Source organism: Talpa occidentalis, unplaced genomic scaffold, assembly GCF_014898055.3.
Source record: "Talpa occidentalis isolate TD23 unplaced genomic scaffold, MPIMG_talOcc4v2.1 talOcc4.4, whole genome shotgun sequence".
Taxonomy (NCBI): domain Eukaryota; kingdom Metazoa; phylum Chordata; class Mammalia; order Eulipotyphla; family Talpidae; genus Talpa; species Talpa occidentalis.
In genome coordinates this window covers 134,508,300-134,532,927 of record NW_023604295.1, presented here as the reverse complement: position 1 = coordinate 134,532,927, position 24,628 = coordinate 134,508,300, and the positions used below count along the sequence as shown (strand labels likewise).

General features: G+C 42.0%; 1 long non-coding RNA gene across 1 annotated transcript in view; it reads right to left on the bottom strand.

The window, feature by feature from the left end:
- LOC119257970 (uncharacterized) overlaps positions 1 to 17,517 on the bottom strand; it is a 52,847-nt gene extending 35,330 nt beyond the window's left edge. The window contains exons 1-2 of the long non-coding RNA XR_008554028.1: positions 17,465 to 17,517; positions 5,903 to 5,992 (exon numbers count right to left, since the gene is read on the bottom strand). This is a non-coding gene — a long non-coding RNA (uncharacterized LOC119257970). The remainder of the gene's footprint in view (positions 1 to 5,902; positions 5,993 to 17,464) is intronic.
- Positions 17,518 to 24,628: the final 7,111 nt, after the last annotated feature.

Below are 24,628 nucleotides of genomic sequence, written 5' to 3'. Positions count from 1 at the left end.
ATCCATTTCAGTCAAAACTCCTCCTTAAACAAAGTTCTCCCAGGGCATTTTTCAGTTTTATCTCCACCAACTCCCTCCAATGACCTACTTCCCAGTCAGCTGGGCTGTTCATTTGTCCCTGACACGCTTAACTCTGTGATACTGCACCTACTCAATCTTCAAGGACAGTTCAAATACAGTAGTCTCTCCCAATTCCTCCCTTTCTCTCCTCAAAGAGGCCTCCACAGTGGATTCACTCTCCAGTGCACAATGTATCTGGGCACTTCTCCCATGGCCTTTAGGCAAAGGACGCTGTGTACCTGGCTAATGCCCCCCTCCTCCTTTTATCTGAGGATGACTGGTGTTTTGTCTTCTATTAATTAGGCGCTCTATGTGCTGAACACTCCTAGGAGCCACAGGTGCCACCGTGAGACAAAAGTGTTCCTCGCTGTAGTGGCTCACGAAAGTTGGTTCATCTGAGGATCAGAAAAACAGACTCCATTTTTGCTTCTAAAGCATCACTTTAGAACTGTTGCCTTAGCACCGTGAGTCATCACCCTCTCCTGGTGCCACGTGTTTCCACCCCCTTCCCGAACTGGTCTATTAAACACTGCTAGGCACAAACCACATCTTAGGCTTCTTTTTTATGTTGTATAGTGTCCATTAAAACCTTCCCTGTACCAACCTCCTCTACCATGCCCATCACCCACACTGACACACTTCATAGAAGGGAAAAACTAATTAGATAAAGTAAAACCCACCCAGCTCTTAAAACATTTGTGCATTTGAAGTCCAAAACCAATCATCTCTCGACTTCCTAAAGTCACACTCAGTCCTGCAAGGGCCTGTACCCTTCCCTCAACCCATCCTCTCTCACAGGTTTAAATTCTCAGTGATTATCACCTTCACATTTGTGGAGGATGTTGAGAGTCTTCGCACAGAGTCATTGACAGCCAGAGAGACAAGATAACAGGACTCATTCCGTTCCCACCACTAATGGGATGGATGTCCCTGTGGAAGTCTCCACACCATCCTGGGCTTTGGTTCTTTTGCTATAAATTGATAAGTATCAGATGAGTTAGAACTATGCCTCCTTCTAGTTTCAGTGACTCCTGGTTCTAAACTTGGAGCACTCTTACATGTCTAAGGAGCAAACTTTCATATTTGGTCTTGTTCTTCATCCCCATTGAGTCTCCTCCCCAGACAAAGTTAAGCCTGAGTTAAGGGTGAGGGTCTGAGCTTTTTTCTCCCTTCTCTAATCTTTACTTGGAATAGGAAAATGGCAGCTTTCAATTCTAACCGTGCCACAGAATAATATTTAGCGTATATTAGCATGGGAAGAAAACATATTTAGAGTATATTAGCATGGGAAGAAAAGTTTTACTTGTTTTTGCCTGTTTTTAATGATTTCCAAGTTAGAAAACTGATAATGGAATGAAAGCCTCATCAATATTGCAGGCATATAGCTCTCCATAGTTGCAGATTTTAGTGCTCACAGACCTTCAACATCTCCGCTGTTAATAGGGAATAAAAATTATTAGAACTTGAATATACATTGAACAGTCCCTCTGACATATCTTGGGCTCTACATGAATAACTATTCTCCTTGTACTCCAGGCTCGCCCTAGAGGTGGATGTGTCTTTTGGGAAGAGTCATTAGTTCCTGAAGTTTCCTCTGGGGAGCCGTTCAGCCGGTTGCCATGCTCATGCTCCGGCGAGGGAGCTCCACATCCCTTTCCTACTATCCCCTGTGGGTGAGAGCACCCCACATTCGAGAGATTGGTGGTGGCACAAGTGTGTGCACCAGTTAAAGGCCAATGAGGTCAAGAGACCCTTTCCCTCCACACCACACAATCTCTCTACCCACTCAAGGAGAAGGTCCCACTTTGTGATATACCACTTAGAGCCTTGAACTTGGTCAAAGCACTTACTCTCCATGGACAAAGAATCTTTGGATAAGTTTATCTCAACCAAAAGTGCACATAATCAATCACTGTGCTGAGAAAAAAGCTGTCTCTTTCTCTCTCTGAGTACCTTTCAAAGATCCACCCTCAGTAGTTATAAGACGAGGGGTGATATATTCAGTTCTCGGCAATCCTTTAAAATAGATGAAAGAAAGAGTTCAAATAACATAGAACCCTTCAAAAAATAAAGTTTAACTACTCTGGTAAAGGAAAGTGTACTGCCTGCCAAGTGCAGTCAATATACTCTCTTATTTCATTCTCATAATAACCTCCACGATATTGCGAGGAGTTAATATTATCATCAATCTTAGAAATGAGGAAGTAATAATGATAATAATGGTAACAATAATAATAATAATGGCTGATATTTGTTGAGTACTCAATTACTGTTTTAATGCATTAATTTATTTAATCTTGACAACAGAACTCAAAGATGGGGGCTTCTCTTATCACCCCCATGAAGTCCCACTCGTCAGAGATGGAGAGAGAAGCTGGGCTATCAACTTAACAGACAGTAAATATCAAGTTTCAGATAACAGTGAATAATTTTCAATAAAATGTCTCCCATGTAATATTAAGGAGTTTCTTAAGCACAAATTATTATTCTTTCTCTATTCAAAATACAAAATTTAACTGAACAGCCTGGATCTAAGTTGGCAGCCCCACTCTGGAAGAATGCCTGAGATCGGAACCTAAGTCTGTTTATTTCCAGAGAAACTTCTTGGAACTGTTGCCATATTTGAACACATGTTTCTAAGGTCAAAATCATGTCCCAGTCCCCGTCCTGAGGCTGGACTTTGGACAACCGCTCAAATGAAAAGGGCACGCAAGCTTGACTCTGCATGAATTAACAGAAAACACATGAATCCTAAGGCAGTCTGATTTTCAATCCTGAAAAACTCATTCAAGTTCTGTATCTGGTGCATAAGAAAGACTTGAGTAAAGAGCTGATGAGACATTAAAAGAAATTAAAGAATGAGAATGGATCATTTGTTTTTATATTCAGGAATGCCATTGTCTCATAAATACTCTCAGAGAAAGCAGTCATGTTTCCCGATTATTTAAAGAGAAAAGTCAGGAACAGGGTTGATCATGGGGCAAGGAGCAAACACATCGTTAGCAAGATTGTCTCTCCTATTTCCCCGTATGCGCCACTGCCCCACCGGAGCCAGGAACGTGATGCTTAGATTTCTGATCCTAGGGCATGTGTGAATACTCAAAACATGCTCAGACTCTGGATGACTACAGTAAAATGCCGGATCTTTTAAAAGTCATCTGCTCAGAACATTTTTGGTGACTTGACCTTTACTATTAAATGGTGTGTGTTCTTCATGATTCAGGTAAGTTTGTGTTCATACAGGGCTTGAAATCACATGGATGAGTCATCAGAAGACCAGAACCTTACCACATTGCACTATTTTCTGACCATCATCCCAGATACAGCTGTTCTTCATTCAACTCTAAAACTTTCCTCTTTCCTCTTGGAACAAAACATTTCAGGAGAAGAAAAACTTGGCTGAATCCTGGTGTTCAAAATCAAGGTAACCATGTACAGTCTGGCCTATTGTTGGGAAAGAAGCAATTTACCCCAAGGCCCGATGAGCCACAGATTTAGGCAGGATGATTCAAATTCAGGCTTCCGCACTTAATAGCATTATGATCTTATACAATATGCTAAACACTTATCACTAAACCTCAATTTCCATATCTCCAAAATGAAACCAGTAGCAATGGTAACCTCACAGGGTTGTGAGATATTTATGATCAATTCCCTGTGCCAGGCCCACATAAACACCCAAGGAATGTTAGTAGTGTTACTGGGGGTCAACTAGGTCATTTGACTGGAGTGTACCCCATATGCTCCCTCACACTTCTATTACGTCAGCTCCCTCCAACAGTTCAAATGCATTCTCAGTTCAACAAGGAGGTTGTTAGTATATCCGTGGACCTGAATTCATGGTATGTAAGTATGTCTGTAAATAGACATCAGTATTCTTAGTGAGTTCTCAAGCCACAATTTGCACATTTCTTTTAGAAAACTGATAATTTGCATGCATATTTGAATATTTTAAATCTTAAAGACTAATAATTGAAAGAAAAAAGTAATTTTTAAAAGAAAAATTTCTTTCCTTCCTGGGAAGGAGATTAATTTTGAGAGGAATTTTCATCTCTTTGTCACATAATGGAATACTTATACTTTTTTCCCACTAGTTAAATGAGACTTAAAATTAGATTTTAAGGCAAAAACAATTCTCTGCCTTTAATAACATTATTTAAAATGCAAATTACATTGCAGATGAAAAAAAGAATTGCAATTTTTCTAGCTTAAAAATAAATGGAATTCCAGAGTCAATATCATATAAATAGGTGTCCATCTGGCCAACCTTATGATTGCCAAATTTCTTCCTTTAATTGTTTCGTTATGTTTAACAGCAACTTAAACAGCTCCCTCTTGTGGCCAAAAAAGCCATTGGCAATGCACAATTTGGTCAACTTCTCACCTGTCCTTTCATGTACTGCACATTTACTTAATAAAATATATGGTCTCTTAGTTACAGTGGCAGGGAAGACAACAGAAACAGGGAACTGGAATGAATGTCATTTGGCCTCTGGGTTTCATAGGGATGCATTCAGATTTACAGTTTCAAACTAGAACTCTGGCATAGATCTTATGCGGCTTCTAATTCTGGGCCTGTACTTCTCTAAAGTAAAAGATTAAGCCTTGGCCAGAACAGCTCATTAAGTGAATGGTTGCTGCAAGGTGCTCAGAATCATAATACCCAATTTACCTGTTGTAGGCTAAAAAGCTTCAAATCAAAAACGTAAATGAAGGGTCCCCTTAATACATTTTAGGGTAAACTTTCTCATAGTACCTGAAACTCCACTGGAGCCAGTTACTCATTCCAGGAGTACATGGGCGCTGCCATGATGTCCAGGCACTGTGCTAGACACAGCAGTTACAACAGCAAACAAGAGAGACATGGTCCCAGAGTGGCCACAGCACAGAGAGAAGCCATTTTAGCAATCACACACACTATAACATGTTGGGTGTTGCTCACTGCAAATGAAACAGAGATTTCATGTGGATGGCTGCATCAAGGAAGCCAGCCTTTCTGGAAATGACTGAGTGGGAATTTGCCAGCTTAGGAGAGGGTGGGGAAAAAAATGAAATAGGAAAAATAACATCTACTAAAGTTAAAAACAGGGTAGTTTTTCTCTTTTGAGGATCTGGAAGCACACAATGAAGCTGGAGAGGGTTGCAGGTGATGGTTGGGACAGTGTTTGTGCAGGGCCCTACAGCCCTCGCGTGAGCTTTGGGTATGATCCTAAATGCACTGGGCAGCGGTGAAATGTTTCAAGTATGTGAATAACATGCTTTTTTTAAAGGTCATGCTGGCTGCACATGTAGAAAGGATTGCAGGGAAGCAGGAAAGTAAGTAAAGACATACACGATGACTCATTGCATTATTCAAAACAGAAGTACTACTGACTGGAACCAGAGGGGTGTCTGAGGAGATGGCCGGAAGGAGCAAGATTTTAGATATATTTAAAGACATAGGATTTGATGATGAAATAGAAGGACCAAGGAAAAAGAAGGCCTAAAGATGAGCCCAACACAGCAGAAAATGAATAATCCACACCTATAAACATATTGATGAACTTCATAAATGATGCTTAACTGAAAATTCAGACCAAAAATAAAATAAAATAAAACACAGGCAATTAGGGCCACAACCTCCCCTTCCTGAAGTGACTGGGAGCCAGGCCACAGCCTGTTTTATAACATCTTACAACTCCGGTCATCTCCTTCCAAAGTCAGTTCAAAGCAAACCAACATGGAAAAATCAAAGCCCAACATTTGACTGGTAAGAGAAAGTCAACCAAAGAAGACTTTTATGCTTAACTCTTGGGTGTTCTGAGAAATGTTCACTCTCTGAGAGGACACAAATGAGACATACCTGTTTAAGCATCCTATTCAATGTGACATCATCCAAACATTCTGGTCAACAGATTCGGGGAGGTGAAAAACAGATAATTCATGTCTTTTTCTGTAAAGATGGAAATGCTCAGTGTGAATAAATGATAAAAGACATTCTATGCCACATAAATCCATGAGAAATACAAATTCTTTGCATTTCCTGTTTAGCTTATGCCCCTTGTATCGCAAATTTTTCAGCTGCTGGTATGAAATCAAAATAGATTTTCTGGCCCCAAAACAGAAAGCTTCTAGTCAGGAAAACAAAAGACAGCCTTTTAAATTGTCTGAGAGCTAGAATTAGTTTGAATAAGGAGCCAGAGTCTTTCAGCTAAGGAAAACGAATTTGCATGTGGGAGATCATCTGAGGACATTATTTGAGAACTTCCCATAAATGTATCTGACAAAAATGAGGCAGAAGAAAGCAAAATTTCCATTTGAAACAGGAAACAAAATACGATGAAGGGCACAAGGAGTCAAGGTTATACAGCGGTGACTTAATTTGGTAATCCATTTCAAGGATAGATGGAAGGAAAGCGTTTAAGCAAAATTGCTTTATTTGTTCTGACAGTTCCCACATTGAATCAGACATCTTTATCACTTCAATCCCATAGAGGGAGAAAATGATCTTTATTTGGTCAGGGGAAAAAACTGTTCTTCCGTCTGCTTTACAAAGGGTATTAAGTAGACCATGTTCAGGTTTGGGCACAGTTGCCTCATACTTCATTCTGGACTTAAGGAAAAATAAGAAAAGAAAGACAATAAATCCTCAAAGAGAAGACAGAAAGATTTGACAAGTCAGAGTAAGAGATTGACCTATTACTCTATTGACTGTTTTACTTAGATCATTTAACATCACAAGCCAAATCTGTTGTGCACTGGCTGGGTGGTTTTTGTTTTTTTTTTTTTTAAAGATTTATTTATTTATGCATACAAGACCTGGGTTATAGGCCAGAGGACTCACCAGAGACAGAGTGGGGTAGAGAACAGGAGGATTAACTGAAATACACCGCTGAGGGGAGTAGCAGGTGAGTCAGGAGAGGTCTGCTTGCCATGTGGGTTGCTCCCTGGCCAGCGGGGATCGAACTCATGCTGCAGAGGTTGTGGATTACTTCACAGTGTGGTGCTTAACCCCTTATGCCACCAGGGAGGCCCGCACTGGCAAGTTTTTTTTTTTTTTTAAAGATTTATTTATTCATGCATACAAGAACCAGGGAACAGGCCAGATGCACAGGAGGGTGAGAGAATTCACAGAGACAGAGTGGGGAACAGAACAGGCAGACTGACTGAAGTACACTGCTGAGGGGAGCAGCTGACAAGTCGGGGGAGGTCGGCTGTGCCATGTAGGATTCTTGCCTGCCGGCCGGGATTGAACCTGCACTGCAGAGGCTGCAGAAAGCTTCACAGCATTGGGCTCAACCGCCTGCGCCACCAAGGGAGGACCCTGGCTGGTTTTAAAAGCAGAACCCCCAAAGGCAGATTTGAGGCAGCAGACACGAATGAGCCACCCTTCACCCCTCACCCCACTCCCCCAACTGCTAGGAATTCTGGCAATTCACAGCTCTTAGTTGAGTTCCTCTCTGGGAGTCATTCTCAGCAAAAAAGAACCAACTTGCTGAAGGTCATGTCCAGCTCATGCTCCTTCTGGGGGGCAGCTACATCCAGTGACTGGTCAATGGGGATGTGAAAGTCCAGTCCCTTACCCTGATATCTGGAAAATTTCAAAAAGGGATCACTATCAACCATCCCCATGAGGTCATCTCAGGCCTTTGTTAAAACTTCATTTCAGGGGCCTCCCCGGTGGCGCAGCGGTTGAGCGCTGGATTGCGAAGCTGCCTGCAGCCTCTGCAGCGCCGGCTCGATCCCCGGCTGCTCCCCGGCCACCAGAGGAGGGTCCCACATGGCGCGCAGACCTCTCCTGCCGCCCGCTGCTCCCCTCAGCAGTGTACTTCGGTCCTTCTGCCTGCTCTGCTCCCCGCTCTGGCTCTGGTGAATTCTCTCACCCTCCCGCGCTTCTGACTGTGCCCAGCGCTTGTATAAATAAATAAACAAATCTTTAAAAAAAAAAAAAAACTTCATTTCAGGGCCTCCCCTGGTGGCGCACCGGGGTTGCGAGGCTGCCCGCAGCCTCTGCAGTGCCAGTTCGTTCACCGGTCGCCGGCGAGGGCCCCACAAAAAAAAAAAAAAAAAAAAACTTCCTCTGCACAATCCTCCTTCCTGTCCTCACTGTCTGCAGGTGTGAAGCCTGCGAGTACTCCCTGGTCAGCTTCCTGTCTGCTGGCCTCCACCCTGCAGCCCACTTCCCGGGGACCACGGTGTGTGAACTGGAATTACCAAACTGGTGTTTTACATGCTTCTTTGCTTCCCTAAATACAGGAATGCAGAATGGGATGGTCTTAGGACGGACTCTGAATTATCTTTCATCTTTCTTTTCTTTGGGACATCTGAAGGGGAAGGATTCGGAGAGGTTCTCACTTAGGAAAATATTCAGAATCAGCTTCATGCGATTCCAAGTCAAGGAAGGCCGTAACCCACTGGAACTGGTATCCTTAGGAGAAGGGATCAGAAGGACACAAAAAAACAGGCAGAAGGAAGACGCTGAGGCACAGTGAGAAGGTCACCACCTGCCAGTCAAGGACGGAAGCCTCGGAAGAAACCCCTAACTTCTAGAGGTCCGAGATCAAGCTGTAGGTAGGTTGTGAGGAAATAAATGTCTTAAGTCACTCCCTCGGTGGTATCCGTTAAGGCAGCCCTAGATCCCTTGCCCAGGACCGGTAAGAGAAAGAATGAAAAAGCAGGAAGAGGACGGAGTGGAAGGAGAAGAGCAGGATAGCTTCTGTGTGTGGGAACAGCACTGCCTGCTCATTCAATTTGGCCTTGTGCTCAGCATTTGGAAAGAGAAAGGCACAGTCCTCATAGAGAACTTTGTTAACAATAATATCTGTGTCAGAGCAATAAAAGAGAGTATTTGTGAGCAAAAATCCAATTCTAATTGCCTTCTCAAAATGTAGTGTATGTAAAAATAGACGAGAGAAGTTATGCAAGTAAATGTCTAATATTTGCGTGATTAGCAAAACTTTTTTCCCAAAAAATGGGGACAAAATGAGCTACACTTATTATATAAGTTATATGGATCCATCCGTAAAAACTTCCCACGTCAGCATTCTGTTCTACCACATGTTCATTTTGATGCATTAGTCTGATGTTACTCAGAACTATCAGATTGCCACTGAATTCTGTGGATTTCTACCACCACTGCTGATTTCACAGTGGATCTGAGACTAATACTGTAATGGCAGGAGGACACGAAGCAGGATCTCCATGACCCGAGTAGACGGGGTAAAGGAGGAATCCTGGAGTCCTTGGTGGCTTTTGCAGGCTTTTATTTGGATTTACCAGGTACATGGCAGGCAGGGGTACAAGTCTTCACTCTTTCTGGGCTTTCCAGCGTTTTCTGTGGCCTCTGCTTCTCTCTTTGCTCTGTTCTTCCATTCTCTCTGGTTTCTGCTCTTCCTCTGGCATCCCCGTGATGCCGCCCTTAGAAGCCCAAGTCTCTCAGCCCAGGTGTATCTACTTACATATGCCCACACCCTACTCCAGGTGCCCACCATCAGGCATGCATTCAGGACCACAGGGATCCGTCATCTATCCTAATGGCGGGAGGGCAGAAACTCCTGATGCTTTTTTACCTTACCCTACAAATACCTAAAAGATTTCTTTCTTACAATCAACCATGTAAAAATCCTCACCCCTTGTTTTGGTATTACTGCCATGGAGGCAATGTCTTTCCAACTGATTAAAAAGCCCATACCAGGCACATTCCAATGCAATATGTGGAGAAGTGAGGGCTGTAAATGGAACAAATCCCTTTGTAAAAACAGCATTTCAGCAAGAAGAACGTGAATGCTACATGAACTGAAAGGAGAGATTTGTTCTGTTGCTCTATTGTTTTTGTTTTTTTAAAGAAGCAATGAAATATTCATCAAAACTGTATTATGGTCTGGTCTCTGCAGCATACCACAGAAATACCAGAGAAGTGTCAAAGGACCCTTGATCCCAAGGAAAGATTGTGTGTCTATCTGGAAAGACAACACTGGCATACATGAAGCATTGTTTAAAGAGCAATTAAGTGCTAAACTCTAAGATGCCACTCCCTGGGTCTAACCAGACCAAGGGATGCAAGGCAAGATCCATCCGCAAACACCAGAGCCAGCTCATTCATTCAACAAGGAGCACAAATGACAGCATACCAGGTCTCTTCAAGCTTACCCCGCAAGAGGAGGCCACAAGCATGGTCCACCTTCGCTACAGAGATCTGTGTCAGCATTTCCAATGACCTTATTTCATTAATGAATTAAACTGACAACTGAGGGCAAAAGCAATACAGTTGGGACAGCACCCATATGGGCACACAGAACCGCACACCCAATAACTGCAATAAGTAAACAGTTCCCATAGAAGAGACCAATACTATGTTAAAAAATCATATATTCAAGGAACAGCCACATTGGCCTAAGAAGGAGGTAAAGGTAACAAGGAAAGAAGTAGAAGTAAGAGTCTCCAAAAGACTCTTGTTCCCAGTCAATTGATTTCATGAGAGCTCCTTTATGGGTGTAAATGGCATCTCCCAAGACCTTGCCAATATTTGCATACTGACAGGGCATATCAAGTTACAGCTCAAATCCCTCCCCTCACAGTACAGGGCTTTGGTCCCCTGAAAAATCCCGTCTGGTATTTCTGAAAGCACAGGGGATAGTTTCCATGTACCAAACAGGTCTCTCAAATTCTTCCATTTCACTGCTCTCACCAGCACTGGTGACCTGTCCAACAGCCTCTGTGCTGGTCCCTCCATGAAATATTCTCAAAAGTTGTTTCCAAAAGAAAAACTCTGGAAGCTTCTAAGGCACTGTGTCATCACTGCACTGAAGTCATGCCATGGTCTTCGTAAGAGACAGAATTATTCTTCTCTGTCTGGGTCACACCTATCCCACTGGGAATAAATGCAGTGCTGCCCATGTACCTGGTCTCACAGAGTCCCAACCTGCAGTCCATCTTCTTGCCCCACTTGGAAAAGAGTTTACCCATGAAGGCTGGAGAAACACATAGTAATACCAAGAACCGGCACTTTACAAAGTACAGCATATGTACCATGCCCAGCTCGAAGGAGTTTGCACAAATTAAGTCAAAACAGCCCTGACATGTGTGTTACTACTAATATCCCCATTTTACAAATTCAATATGATAGCATCCTGTCCAGTCACTGAGTACTAGAGACCCAGGACATGACCCCAGATTCTCCGGCTATAGAATCTGTTCTTTGAAATGCTACTGTTTGACAAACCTCATGTTTGGCATGGACAAATGTCAAGTCTTTGCATTCTTATCTTTCTCCAGGCACTGCAGAAACCATGCTAGTCTAGCCAAATACCTAATGAGAAGAAAGTTCTTGGGGTACAGGCTCAAGCTAGGACCCCTGCTACACTAGCACTTTTCAAAGTTTACTTTTGCCACTACAACTTAAAACAACCCCAAATGCCATGCACTTGGCCATGAACACTCACTAATAATTTTTATGTCATATTTCTTAGCTGTTTGCTTAGTATTTGGTAAATTATCACAAAGGAACAGAAAAGTCTGGAATAAGGGCCACAACCCAGAAGTTACAAACTCTGACAGGGCTCAAAAGTGAGGAATCATGAGAGTGGTGGGGACTGGGGAAGTCACAATGAGGCAGAGATGACAAGGAAGTTAGAGATGAAAAAACCAGCATCCTCAGCTTGGTATCTTCCTCTGGCAACTGAACCAGTGCTTGTTAACAACCAGCCAAAGCTGGTTGTTATTATCCAAATCTCTAGGTATTAAAAGAAAATGAGTATACCTAGTTCCTATCTTTGTCAACCCTCAAAATGAATCTTTTCCTCCACAATCCAATCCCAATAAACATTTCGGTGAGTGTTCACAATTTCACATGTGAGAATATGTGAACCCTGGTCTGAAATGGATCTCGGGGGCAGCTACTATAAATGGCAAAATCTCAAGGGTTTACCAAACTTGTAAACAAGCTGGTTGTAACAGTGATTCTTATGTGACCAACACTGCATGAGAGCTCCTCTTGAAAGCATCCCACAGAATAAAAGTGCTTCTGTTTGCACAGAATACCATGGCAACTGACAATTATATCCCAATAGAAACATTAAAAAGAAAAAAGCAATCTAATCGAGACTTGGAAGACTCAGAACTTTCCAAGAGGCCAGTGAAGTGAAGTGCTTACTTCTGGCTTCTGCTGTGGGGCCCAAGGAGCGAAAGTGGGGCAGCAAGTCAGGGTAGTAGCTCACAGGAGGTGAGAGGGGGCTATCACTGGCTAGGGAGAAGACAGCAGTATGAGAAGAGGGGCAATGCAAGCAGTCAGGGTAGCTGGATGGGGTCCGAGTGATGGCAATGCAGCAGCATTTCTTCCTCTTTTGGAGTGAAGAGGGCATCCTTCCATAACCTCCCCTTCTGCCTAATGGCCTGCAGTCCTCCCTGACAACACTTCTAGTTGCTGTTCAATAACTCAATATTGACACTGCGTCAGACTCGCAAAATCCTTGCCTTTAGCAGTGGGACTCCTGGGGTGAAGTCAGAAAACCACCTTAGTTTTCACTTGATCATTGATATCCATTCAACAAGAGATTCCTCTTGCATTTAGATCAAAACTCTTAGTCACTCTCAGATAACAAAAAAAGTCTTCCACGATGTCAAGACATGAAAATGTAGTCTTGATTCATTGATGAATATGTCCGGTCTGGTGTCAGATGTTAAAAATTTCAAACTTCATGAAAATTCAGAGTGGTCTCTTTCAGCTAAGGATTGACAAAGTAAAGGTTTTTGCTTTTCTCTTCTGTTCTTCTACTGTCACACCCAGGCACCCTCTCACTGAGGTGCCTCTGGATCCCCAAGAATTGAATTCTCCAAAATTTCTCTTCACTCTACCAGACATTTTCATGCCTTCTATATGAATAATGAATTAAGAGTTGTAAAACTGGCTTTTGAACACTTAAGTCATTGATTCACTAAGTCAATTCATTAAAATATCCATTTGATCTTTTGATTTAATAAGTTTATGGGATATCTGCTGTATATAGGACACTATGCTAGAAAAAGCAAAAGACACACTCCCTACCATCCAGAAATTTTCCCTCTGATTCAGATGCGAGTACATGAAGACAAATGACTAGAATACTGTACATACTATGGCCGTAGGGCTCTGAAAACAGTAATTGTATAAGAAACTAGCAAAAGAAACTATGCTTTTTCACACGGATTATTGGAGAAGACCTTACTAAGAAGTGGGGTTCGAATTTGAAATATGAAACCTTGTAATAAAACTAATATAGTTTAACAGGATGCTTCTTTTGCAAATCATTACTTGATTCCTACAATAATCTTGCAAAATAGGGGCCTCCCTGGTGGCGCAATGGGTTAAGACACAACCTATGAAGCTGTTCACAGCCTCTGCAGCATGAGTTTGATCCCCAGCCGGCCAGGGAGCAACCCACATGGCGCAGCAGACCTCTCCTGACTTGCCCGCTGCTCCCCTCAGCAGTGTATTTCAGTCAGTCTGCCTGTTCTACTCCCCACTCTGTCTCTGGTGAATCCTCTCACCCCCTGCATCTCTGGCCTGTGGCACAGCTTTTGTATGCATAAATAAATAAATTTATTTTAAAAATTATAAAAAAAAAAAACCTTGAAAGGAGGAGCATCTCTGGTAGCTACTTCTCCCATTTGTGTTCACCTCCCTCCCTCATGCTAACCACACGTTTTTCTTGAGTTCAAGCCTGTGCTTATTTCACCTCTTTAATATAACAGCAGAATTTGATTTGACAATTCCTACAAAAAGAGACTATTTCAACCATCCTATATTCAGGTACCTGAGAAACTCACCCTTGCTGCTCTGCTTCCATAACCCAGATAAATAAAAATGCCAGTCAAAAGTCCCCAGTAGGGCGGGCAGCTTGGTGTGTATAGTGGTGGGAGCATGTCGGAGGAGACATGTGACAAAAGAAAGAATAGTCAATAGAATCACTCGAAGGAACAAAATAGAGACACTGCCTAGAGGTTAGATGTATCAAAAGTGAGAAAATCCAATTTATCACCTCAGACAAAGACAACCATTTATGATCATGTATGGCTTCTCAGCAAGTGTGATAACAAACTGCCATTTAGACACAAAGATGCCTTCTTATTTAAAAAAAAAAAATGCATATTACCTATTGCTGTTTGGTGATTTATAGAGTGATGTCCTTATAAAATGACAAGGGTTAGTGATTTATCTTCAAAACTCAAAGTGCTGGTCCTTCATCTCTCCTCCAGGACCATTTCTCCCTCAACACTGACCTCACATACATCAATGAGAATGTGTTTATTAGATTCCTTAGCTACTAGTGTTTCTTTCCAAATTAACAAGAAAAACAAAATACTAAGTATAACCACTGAGAGCTGCAGGAGAATGAGATAAAACTTCAAAACACTAGTGTCCAGATTGTCGCTGGATCTGACCCTGTCGTAATTCCTATAGGGACTGGTATGACTCTTCCTAGGAGTAAGGTACAGGAGGAAATTCAAATAGCATCAGGGAGAGTATATTTTCTATTTTCCATATAGTTTTCATTATTTCTCAGTGTGGTCTCACATTTGGGATTCTTTTTTTAGGCATCTCTCTTTCTAATCCTCCCTCCTTCCCTCTTTGATATAGTAACTTTTAAAACCTTGCTTTAGTGCCAAAAAATAGAGCAGCAAATGTGCCTGAAATGCCTCTCAAGGAGATTCATATGAGGTGCTGCTAAGTCCTGTGGAAAAGACTGCATTCCTTTTTGTTTCACCTAGAAGTTCTCCTACTTTTCTTCTTGTGTTCTTTATCATCCTGCAGATGCATGTTCAGAAGAACAGATATAGATGGTGGGGTGGAGACATGCAGCATCTGGCTTCTCACACTGGATAATAAAAGTCTTTGGTGTTGACAGAAAAATAATGGATAATGCATAACTAGAACTGCTTATATTGTGCATTAGATACCTACATATTGTATATCCCAAATACATATTGTTGCTGTGAATTTTAAAATGCTTAAGATAAACATAAAATCAATAAATCAGAGCTTATCGTTTCAAGTCTCATTTTTATGCCGTTTCCCACAGAGATATACTTTAGGTTTCCACAAAATTATCTGGAATTTTTAAGTAAACATTCTAAATGTACCTGAGTTATGTGCCCTGCCTTCTAATTTCACCTTCTAAATAGGTGTAACCCACTGAACTGTGTACCCGGAAAAGTACAATGGCAGATTTTTTCCCCCAGAAACTGCAATGGAGCCCTCCTGTGGCTAATTTAATCCAACAAATATTCCCTGATCTAAACACAAAAGCATATAAAGAAGCAGTTTTGCTGTAGCTGTAGTCATGACAATATGCCTTGAGTTTAAGAGCCCTAGGAATAAACCCAAGGAAAATACATATTTCCTTAGAAAGAGAAAATAAAGCCTAAAGAAAGAAGGAATAGGGTTTACCTCTTTAATTTGCAAACAACTTCAAAGCCGTTTTCATCAACTTTGTGGTGGTAGTTTACCAAAGGGAAGGGCCTAGAATTTAGGAGTCATGTCAGCAGTGAGAAAACAACTATTCCCTAAAAAAAAGAAAAGAAAACCAGCCATTTCCATGGCTCAAATTTCCCAAATGCTCAATGAAAAAAAAAAAAAATTTCCATTTATCTAGAAATAATTTGCTATAGATTGAATGATTATGCACAGTTCTGAATTCCTATGTTTTCATAATGCCCAATATGATGGTATGAGAAAAGGGGGTCTTTGAGAGGTGATAAAGTCTTGAGGGCAGAGCCTTCATGAATGGAGTTAGTGCCCTTAAAATGAAACCCCAATGGGATTCTGAAACACAGAGCAGACAGTGAACTAGGAAGGGGCTTCTCACTAGACCAAATCTACCTTGGTCTTGGATATTCCAGACTGCAGAACTGTGAGAAATAAAATTCTGTTGTTCACCTGCTACCTGTTCTGTGGTACTCTGTTATAGCCATCCTAATAGGTTAAGTCAGAAACTGGAATCGAGAGTGGGTGCTGCTGTATCAAATACATAAAAAACGTGAAAACAGCTTTGCAACCGGCTAAAGGATAGAGATCGCAAGAATTTTGAGATGCAAGCTAGAAAAAGTCCACACTGCCATAAACAGAACACTGAGGGCGATTCTGGTGAGAGTCCAGGCAAAAAGCAAAGCTGAGGAGAGAAAGCCTGGTCTTGTGAGAGAATATGTAAGCAATCCTGCACGGGGTTTTGATAGACATATGAATAAAGGCCATTCTGATGCGGTGACAGATAGAAATAAGAAACGTGTATTACTGGCCAATGGAAGAAATGCCATCCTTGTTCTACAGTGGCAAAGAACTTGACTAAATTATGCTCATGTTCTATCTAGTGCTTTGTGCAACGTAGAATTTTCAAATGATGGAACTGGGTATTTGGCGAAGGAACCATCTAATCAAAATGTTGAAAGATCCGGCCTGATTCCTGTGAAGGCATAGAGTGAAACATGAGAAACAGCACTTTTAACAGGAACAGCACATCGACAGAGAGCGGAATGTAAACACATGGAAAATTCTCAGACTATTCATACTGAATAAAAACAAGAAAATGTCTTTTTGGAAGAGAAAGATGTGGTTAAATTTGATAGGAGGTTAATGTGGATCCACCAACTCCACAGCTGCTAGAATCTTGTCATCAAGAAAGGGGAGATGAGGGGCTCCCCTGGTGGCACAAGGGATTACGATGCAGCACGAGTTCGATCCCCCAACCAGCCAGGGAGCTACCCACATGGCGCAGCAGACCTCTCCTGACTCGCCCACTGCTCCCCTCAGCAGTCTATTTCAGTCAGTCTGCCTGTTCTGTTCCCCACTCTGTCTCTGGTGAATCCTCTCACCCCACACACCTCTTGCCTGTACCCCAGTTCTTTTATGCATAAATAAAACGAAAGAAGAAAAGGAAAGAAAGAAAAAAAGAGAAAGGGGGAGATGAATCCATGGTCTAGCTAGATGGGAAAACGCCCAGCCTTCCCTCCTGTTCGTCTGTCTGTCTCTCTGTCTGTCTCTCCCTCTCTCTCCAGCAGATTATGAAGGTTTCCCCCCAACTGCAATTCTCCAGGTGTGCTGCAAAGCAGCTCAGTCCTGACACGCGCCACCTGGACACAGCACGGTTTTCCACAGGTGACGGGCTCCGTCTCAAACGGCTGCCAATCGCAAGCCAGGCTGTCCGCGGCGACTGACTGGCTATAACGCTGAGGTTCTCCAGAGCCGCCCCCGGGTTAGGGTTCTTTGCCACAACCGCTCACAGAACTCCGGGAAACACTCGCCTCCACCAGCTTGTCAAAGTCCAGATGAAGAGACACGTCGAGCCACGTCTGGGAGGCCCCACGGGCTGGAGCTTCTCCCCCGGAGTGGGGCTCAGCACCCTCTGGCAGTGTGGAAGTGTTCCCCGACCCGGAAAGTCTTGGAACCCCTTACCTTGGGGGTTGCATGGGGAGCGCCTCCCACATTCACCGCGACGGACGCGAACGCAAAATGGCGGCGGAGGCCGCGAAACCAAGAGCCTCGCGCATGCGCTCCCGGGAGCGAGGGCCTTGGCCCTGAGACCCATTTTCCGAAATCCGCTGGTTTTCCGAAGATGGAGACTTAGCTCGCGCCCGGCGAACATTCTCCAAGAATCTCTCCCCCACCTCAAGCCCCTGAACTTGCTGCTTGGATTCAGGTTGGACAGCCCTCTCTTCATTACAGCCACCCCCACACCTCAATGGACTCACCTGTATTTTGGATTCTGTTAGAAAGGATGGATGCAAATGTGGTAGATACTGAACATCAATTTTTCCCTTATTTTTTTTAAAGATTTATTTATTTATGCATACAAGAACAGGCCGAGGTGTGGGGGTGAGAGGATTCACCAGAGACAGAGCGGAGAACAGAACAGGCAGCCTGACTGAAATACACTGCTGAGGGGAGCAGCAGGAGAGACAGAGGAGGTCTGCCGGTGCCCTGTGGGTTGCCCGCTGGCCAGCTGGGGATCGAACTTGTGCTGCAGAGGCTGCAGATAGCTTCATAGTTTGCATCTTAACCCCTTGTACCACGAGGGAGGCCCTTTTCCTTAATTTTTAAATGACACATGATTAATGTTCTTTGTGACATATGTATGGCTTCTTCAGATTAAAAAAAAAAAAAAGGAGCACTTATGCCATCTACATCTGGATAGCTTGTATGTGGTATCTACTATATAAGAGAGGACAATGCTAGCCACTGGAACAAATCTATGGCATTTCGATGGGTTAAAATAATACAAGTTTATGCCTTGCCCATAAACCTGTCAAATCAATTCAAGCTGTTCCTGTCAGGTGGCTTTCCTCCGTGTGGTGTATGGTGGGCTGTTATTCCCCTGGGGTTGTGGAGCCCTCTTTATCCAGCCAGCAGGGGAAGAGAAAGTAGACAATCTCACATGAATTTGTGCCTCCTGCTTCGGAAGTGGGCACAACTCCCGGTGAAGAGCCATCTCTTTTGTTCAATTTCAGAAGATAGGCAAAACAATTGGCAAAGATGATTTGTAATAAAAATTCTCTAAGCAGTTAAAAATATACTGCTTCTGGGCCTCCCTGGTGATGTGCAGGTTAAAGTCTCAGCTCTATCAAGCTATCACCAGCCACTATGGCCTGAGTTCCATCGCTGGCCAGGTCCCCTGGTGCAGCAGACCTCTCCTGTCTAGCCTGCTGCTCCCCTCAGCAGTGTATTTCAGCAGATCCACCTGTTCTGCTCCCCACTCTGTCTCTGGTGAATCCTCTCAACCCCCCCCCAACCCCTGCGCCTCTGGCCTACACCCCAGTTCTTGTATGCATAAATAAAAATAAATCTTGAAAAAAAATAAATAAAAATATACTATCTCTAATTGGTGAAACATTTTTTTTGTTCCAATTTCTAACTGCCTTATTTAGAAAACAATATGGCAATACAGGCTACCAAACTAAGTTTTTCCTGTCTTTGGATCCAGAGATTCTTCTCATGATCCATACAAAAATGACATTCCAAACTAATTTAAAATATTTTTTAAAGTATAAAGATGTTGACCAGGCAACTCTCCTGTCCGCCTGTGACTATGCTGATGCCTCTTTCTCCTTTTTGTAATAAACCTATCCTTCTTAAAATATTTTTTTAAAGATGTTGACCATAGAGTTATTTACAGCAATGAAAAATTAGGAAAATTTTCTAGGAGAAATAATTAGGAGAATAGTTTATTACATTATTCAATGAGTCCAATGGCATTTTTATTATGGTAAGCCACTGAAAAGTTTATGAAGCAATTTAACTATGTTTGGTAAAAAGCTTTTTATGAAGCAAGTTATAAAACTTTATGTGCAGCATTATCTCTATTGTGTAAAAACATGTAAGGAATGTAGAAAAATACTAACATGCTAAATATTAGTTGAAGTTGCTTCTAGGTGGTGTGATATGGTAATTCATCTTCCATTTCTTGTTTGTTTTGTTTTGGTACATAATGTGACTCTTTTCCATACTATTCAATTTTTCTAAAATTATTGTGTAGTATAACTTTTTATTCATAAATCAAAAAATTAACTTGAAGCGTGAGGAGAATAACTTTAGACAAGATACTACTCAGCAAAATTCAGTAGAAGCCCTCTGGTAGTGTTACAGGGCAGGGAGAGGGGCAGCCCAGACCCTGCAAACCTGCCTGCTCTAAATAGATTCTGCCATCCGCCGCATCAACACAAAACATATGAGACTTTAATGGGAAGGAACTTTAATACAATTAGTAAACAATACAGGAAAGGCAAAGAATATAATTTCTAAATCAAGCACCCAAAGTTACCCCTCCCCTCGTGGGTAAAAGTCCACCCAAGCAGGATTGGCCCGGAGCAAGGCCCCAAAGCCTGCCACAAGTCTCAAGCATCTTCCAGTGGGGACCCACAGAAAAGGATCAGAAACAGCCAGACAATTCTGGGAGGAAAAGAGCAAAACCAAAATCAAGACAAAAACTGCCACTGTCACCTCCCCATGAGTCTCACCCACATCTGTGTCAACCAGTCCATGACCAAAAGGCAAGCGCAGTCTCTTCATGTGTCTCTCTGCTCCGTGTGCCTCCTCCAGGTCTCCATCCTGCTTCCTTCCTTCCTCAGTCTCCTCTGTAGCTTCTTCTCTCTCTGCTCAGCTCCACCCTCCTTTGGGTGGGGCAGGAAACCTGGAACAGCCCCCTTTCCTGGGGACCACCCTGTTATAGTAACTGCTCCTCGTGATCCTATCTCACATATTATTGGCTGCTTTCCCCATTCTTGATCTTGGTTGTTGCTTTTTTTAAAAAAAAGATTTATTTATACAAGAACCGGGGTACAGGCCATATGTGCATGAGGGTGAGAGGATTCACCAGAGACAGAGTGGGGAGCAGAACAGGCAGATCTACTGAAATACACTGCTGAGGGTAGAAGCAGGCAAGACAGGGGAGGTAGGCCGCGCTATGTGGGAATCTCCCTGGCCAGCCAGGAATTGAGCCATGTGAGAATCTCCCTGGCCAGCCAGGAATTGAGCCTGTGCTGCAGAGGCTGCAGACAGCTTCACAGCACTGCACGCAACCGCCTGCACCACCAAGGAGGCCCTTGGCTGTTGCTTTTGATGGTCCCTATAACAATAACCTCATAAACTCCTTTTATCAGCTGAGCTTGCTCCACTCAACCTTTTGTCTTATGTTATTTCCTGGTAATAACAGTACTTGCTCACAATTTTAAGTCTCTTCAACTGTGTGATAGTAAAAGAATAATGTAAGTGATTCTTTTACAAAGGCGACTGCTGTAGAGCAATGTGTCTGAAAGATTAGAATGTGATACTTGCAGAATCCTCCCACCTCCAGTAGGTAAACAATGAGAATGCTGACTGCACTGGACTTACAAGACTCCTCAGCAGGCTCTGAGCTCCTGCATCATAGCAACTGCATCATCTTGGCCTCTCCAGTGCCTAACATAATTCTGATACATTACTGGCACTTAATAAATGTTTCAAATGAATAAGTGATTGAATGGATGGAGGATGAGTAACTATTTAATGACAGTAACTGCTATTCACTAATGGTAATTAGTCAATCCATTAATATTTCTCAAGCACCCATTATGTGGCAGTCTGTGCTTGAAGCTATATTCCAAGAAATTGTGATAGGAAAAAAAAGTAAATTGGTGAATATGCTGGACTTTTCATCTAATGTAAATGTGAAGATTTGGGAAACGTTGAAGTCTTTTTAAGATGCATTTTGAGCATTCAGCTAGTGCTAACTAAAGGCTACATGTATAGGTCCCAAGGCTACTGGTCTAGACTAAGCATAATTGGGTAGACAGAGCATAGCTGGTCACTATGTAGCTGGGTAGTTTGTCAGGGTCAAATGGTCACAGATAGGATCAGTTGTGGTGTCAAAGATTAAATTCACAGTTCATCTGCTACCCAACTATATAGCTACCACCTAGGCTCAGCTGTCTGAAACATCTTCTAACTTTTTAATAGGAAATTTAAATAAAAATTGACCCTTCCCACCACTCCACTGCCTCTAGGTTTAACACAACCACTTGGATTTCCCTAATTAGGTCTCTCAAAATCAATAGTCCCTTAAAGGAGTCCTTTTTATAGGGTTGGCTAGGGAATCCGAATGCCCTAGGGGCTCTGGGCCTTCTCAAAACTGATTTGTCCTTCCAGGTGGGCAATGGCCTTAGTCACAGGAGGTCTTCACTGCCTGATTGCAGGGATGAAAGGCTTACACCATTCTGTCTTTTATGATGGCTGCCTAAGGCTATAATTCCTTACACATGTGACCCTTTATGTGCTTCTCATGCCCTAAATACTATTTCAGTGCTAAGAGTCTGGTTACACCCCAAGGCCTGAACCCTAAGTGGCATCTTAATTTTTAATTTGCAGCAACTCTCATAACCATGCAAAAAGAAATGTTTATCAGGAAGCTGGAAATGATATCTGTGGTCTTGAAAACCTGCAAAAATTGTAAAAAAAATTACTCCTTTTAAAAATTTCTGCTTGTGATTTCACTCATATGTGGAATAAATAGAAACAAAGCAGAGGAATAGACAAAATAAACCACAACAAACCCTAGAAATCTGACTGCAGAACTGAGGGGGAGGGGGAAACCCTCCAGTATGGTGGCAGGTTATTTGTGCTTTGGTGGTGGGTGTGATGATGGTAACATACACTTGGAGAGTTGTGAACCCATAATCTTAAATCATACAGATCATAAATAGCCTTTATCTCAATTAAAAATTAGATAATTTAAAAAATTTCTTTTGACCAGGAGTTTAAAGCTAAATGAATACTAGAAACATTTGCTTTTTAAAAGAATACATAGAAATTCTAATGTCCATACAATGGATTATTATTCAGACATAAAAGGAATAAATCACTGATATATGCTACAACCTGGTAAGCCTTGAAAACATAGTAAGAGAAAAAAGCTAGCCACACAAATACACATATTTATGGTTCCACATACATGAAATGCTCCAAGTAAGCAAATCTATAGAAATGGAATGTAAAGGCTGGGACAGCAGAGAGTGGAAAGTAATTACTAACAAGTACAGGTACTTTGGGAGAATGATAAAGCATTAAATATCAATGTTGACTTAAATTGAAATTTCATTCATATTATATAAAAAATAGCTACAAAATTATATGGACTATTCTTCAGAGCAAAATTTTAGTTGTGAACTTTAAAGTATTCATAGTAAGTGGATTTAACAAATTTCAATTACCAATCTGGTACAATTCAACTGAAAAATAGCAGTAATAATTTGTCCAGTTAACGCAGCATATTGAAAATACCCACTTTCTTTCATTCTTTATGATGCCTCACTGAAAACAAAAGAAAGAAAAGAAAGAGAGAGAAGGGAAAATAGACCAACAAAAAATAAAGAGAATTGGAGATGAAACAACCCATAGAAATTTAGAAGCTGACAGATGTGTGTTAAGTTTTATCCCCCATAAGACACATTGAATGTGACCTTCTCTAGAAACAGGATGTGTCCAAATGTGGTCCAAATGAAATAAGGTCATACTGGATTAGGGTGGGCCTTACTGTAATGACAGTTATCCTTACGAGGGAAATCAGGACACAGGCACACAGGAGGTATATATATCAAGTGTATGCAAACAGAGATTTGGAGAAATACATGGAAAAGCCAAGTGGTCAATTCTTACAGCAGCCCTAGGAAACTCATATGTTGGTAAACAGGTTGACTAGCATAGCTAGAACACCCCAGAGAAAATTGCAACCTCTGTATTTTCAGAAGTGAGGTCTGAAAACAACCCGATTGTTCCACTGGGAAGAAAGAGAAGATCTAAAAGTTTATGAAATGAAACAAAACTGAAATAAAAGCAGATTGCGTGTTAACGACTCTCCTATAAAGGCACAGGGCTTATCATGACATAGGAATTTTCAACAACCATAGCAGGAGCTAAAATACTGTACAGCGAGCCCTCTAAAATAGTGAGTGAAAAGTATTTTCCAACTAGGATTCCATGATCAGCCAAAATAAAAAGTTTCAAGACTAACTAAAATGCTCCTTAAAAAAACATTGGAGGACAATTCCTCGAAAGGTGCCGCGGACCAGCACAGCAGTAGACGATGAGGCCACCTCAGGGTTGAGAGAAGCGTGCAGGGTGGTCAGGGCGTCGGTGAAAGAAATGACAGACACATTTCAAGAGTGAAAATCTGTGCTGCACCTCCCCCTGCAGTGACCCTCAGGGCTAATGGCTGTTGCCATGGTCCCTGAGGTCCGGCATGGGCAAGGAACCATGCGCGCAGGGGGAGAACAGCAAACTCCCTAAGATGCAGAGAAGCCGAATGCCTGCCAAGAGATAACGACCACCAGAAGCTGCCACAAAGATGATTAAAAGAAATGCTGACCACCTGGAACCTTATCTCGCTTTCTCAAGGCCCATAAACTTTATTCTGCTACAACTGTCTCTAAAATCTTTCCTTTTTCTGGTCATTGATTGCTAATTAAAAAGCATACGTAATTTAATAATTAGGCTAATGCAAATGAAACATTACTAAACACTGTGTTATAATAGAATTGTAGTTTAATAATCTTTCTATTATGTGCTTAACTTTAGTACCTTTGATATTAACTACATTATAATATAAATTTACCTATGACAATTAATTATGAGTAAACATAAGTAGGTAATAGTAGTAGTAATTAGTACAAGAATATAGAAAGAGTTAATAACCTGTCTACTTAGGAATGCAGCTAGGTCCAGATGTATTTTGGACATAAATCACTGCCCTGTCAATGATAAGCTAAACCTATGAACAAACTGATTTCTTTGATGTTTACCAATCCTATGCCTTTAGAAAAAACATATATATACTGACCACTAACAAAAATAAAGAACACTCAGATTTACACTCTCTCTTGAAGTGTGTCTGTTTGTCATTTCTTTAACCGAATCCCTGACCACCCTGCGCAGTCTCTCAACCCTGAGACGGCCTCATCGTCTACTGCTGTGCTGGTCCGCGGCAAATCTGAGTGTAATTTTCTTTGAGTTTGTGACCAGTATATATATGTTTTCCAAAAGCACAGGAACAATGAATATCAATGAAATCAGCTTGCTCATGGGCTCAGCCTA